The following is a 2,675-nucleotide window of genomic DNA, read 5'->3' on the forward strand; positions in this document are numbered from 1 at the left end:
GAACAACCTTCATAGAACACAAGGGGACGGGTCATAACCGGAAAAGCATGACATGGGACCTTTAAGTTTTGCTTCTTTGTTTTGAATTTTGTAAAGGCCTCTTTTCTTTGTTGCATGTGTAAAAAGTTTGTTATTTTATTTTGAGCATTGCCTAATATCATCCAAACCATCGGAGGCCAAGCAACTCATCGACTGTGAGTAACACGAATATAAAGGAAAGAAAACGAGATATAAATGTCTGTTGAAGGCGTCTAGTGTCTTGATGGAAAACAAGGAAGGAAGCCACGACATGCATTTATAAAACACTACAGATATTTTGAAACGTGGACTTACTGGAACCGGGTCGCTGCGAGTGGCGATCTCCAGCAGAACGATGGAGTAACTGTGAAGACATGCAGAGGATATTAACTGTGTGTGTGTTTGTGTGTGTGTGTGTGTGTGTGTGTGTGTGTGTGTGTGTGTGTGTGTGTGTGTGTGTGTGTGTGTGTGTGTGTGTGTGTGTGTGTGTGTCCTTAAGTTGGATTGTGGTCTCCCTGATATTTCATTGTTAATATTATTATATTTTTTACTTTAAATACAGTCTTTCAGCGGTATGCGCCCCCTACAGGATCCTCAGAGTTACTGAAAATATGTCAATTAGTATTGAGTAATTAATAATGATGGCCATGTCTATATATTGTGAAAACCGTGTGGATATCATTTATTGTTTTGCTTCCTAACCAAGCCTGGAATATTCTCCCAGTTGCATTTAACATTGTCGTTACGAAATGCATTAGCGTTAGCATTAGCATTAGCATTAGCATTAGCTCAAGTTTTTTGCAACACTGCAATTTTTCAAACCTTTTTATCTCAAATAAAAAGTCCCTGAAATCGGCGTTCTGAAACTTTTAGTATAAATAATTATATAAAAGACTGTGTCTATGTCTTGCTTCAATTGCCAGATGTTTGCATTCTTACGATTTCAAAATGAAAAATAATTTGAACCTATATCAGAATCAGAATCAGGTTTATCACCAGGTAGGTTGACACGTACGAGGAATTAGACTTGGTGTCATGGTGCATACATACACTGATAGAGAACTATTTTAAGAAAACTATAATAACATTAAAACATTTTATTTTTAAAAACATAGCAGGGTTTACATTGAAATAGAATGGAATGAAATATGTGCAGTAATAAGAAAATAAATATATTGTGTACATTGTGAGCATCCACGTGTGTTTTTAAACAAGTTAAATGTTATTTGGGTGCACCTGAACACGTCTGCAGCGAGCGTGGGCTCCATGCTGGAGTTATGAAACTCGGGCGGCATGTAGACCTCCTGAAGTCTCTGCTGATAGGACGAAAGAGGCTCCGCCCCCTCGTGCCTGCGATACATCCTCAACCCGAAATCTGATAGATAAGATAAAATAAGATGGATCTTTATTAATCCCCGCGGGGAAATTCAGGCGTTTATAGCGGCAGCAGGGTCAGAGTTAAAAACAGGATTCACACAGGGTAAAAATAGAATACAAATTAAAATAATAATACAGCTAAAATAAAGTGATTAAGTAAAAATTGAAATGTGTTAAAAAGCCTAACAATAATATATACAAGTTGAAAAACAGTGTCCCAACGCTAACAATTAAACCAAGTACGATAAAAGGTGAAGAGTTGTGAAAAATAAATGGAGAAGATAGAGAAAATCCAAGAAAATTTGAAAGAAATGAAAGCTGCTAAAAACGGATGAGCTACATTTTCAAAATGACCAAACATTCCCAGATAGTTTTATATCTTATGTATAATCTTCACCTGTGATTTTGCAGACCCAGCGGTCGTCGATCACGCAGTTTACAGACTTCAGTCGGCCGTGACAGATCTTGTGTTGGTGGAGGTATGCCACGCCGCGCGCTATGTCTGTAGCGAAGGAAAACCTGCAGAGGAAAACACACGGAGGGTTAAATATACATTTAAACCTAAACACATGTAGAGACAGTAAGAATGAATTAAGTACTTGTGCGTTGTAAGTTATTATTATTACTTTAAGATATTTAGGATATCAGTAGTCGAACTTAGTTTAATTTTAGGGTTAAGAATTAAAACAAAAAAATAGAAAACCTTAAATAAAGTTTCAGAGGAAGCCTCAAGCTAAAAATGTAATTAAATTATTAAAGAAGTATGTTAAGAAATGTATACAAATAATATGACTTCAAACGTTTGGAATAGTGTACCGTATAAAAAACACATACATAAAGAAAAAGGCTCTTGATTATTATTTACTCTCCTGATTATTATTTACTCTCCTGATTATTATTTACTCTCCTGATTATTATTTACTCTCCTGATTATTATTTACTCTCCTGATTATTATTTACTCTCCTGATTATTATTTACTCTCCTGATTATTCCAAACCCTCATTACCATGACACAAGAGAGCCCTCTGTGTGAAGTAATTTATGTAACCCTAATTAAGCCAGCATGCTGTTGCATTTCAATTAAAGTGTGTGCGTGTGTGTGTGTGTGTGTGTGTGTGTGTGTGTGTGTGTGTGTGTGTGTGTGTGTGTGTGTGTGTGTGTGTGTGTGTGTGTGTGTGTGTGTGTGTGTGTGTGTGTGTGTGTGTGTGTGTGTGTGTGTGTGAGTGAGTGAGTGAGTGAGTGAGTGAGTGAGTGAGTGAGTGAGTGAGTGACCTGAAGC

The 2,675-nt window shown here is 36.8% G+C and overlaps 1 long non-coding RNA gene across 1 annotated transcript; it reads right to left on the reverse strand.

Moving 5' to 3' along the window:
- Positions 1-331: 331 nt before the first annotated feature.
- On the reverse strand, positions 332-1,914 carry LOC104954431 (uncharacterized). Its single transcript, XR_799332.1, has 3 exons — positions 1,793-1,914; positions 1,255-1,393; positions 332-382 (listed from the first exon to the last, which is right to left on the reverse strand). It is a non-coding gene; the product is annotated as an uncharacterized lncRNA (long non-coding RNA).
- Between the last annotated feature and the right edge of the window lie 761 nt (positions 1,915-2,675).

The sequence above is a fragment of the Notothenia coriiceps genome, unplaced genomic scaffold, assembly GCF_000735185.1.
Source record: "Notothenia coriiceps isolate Sejong01 unplaced genomic scaffold, NC01 NC01_scaffold00023288, whole genome shotgun sequence".
NCBI classification, from domain to species: Eukaryota; Metazoa; Chordata; class Actinopteri; order Perciformes; family Nototheniidae; genus Notothenia; species Notothenia coriiceps.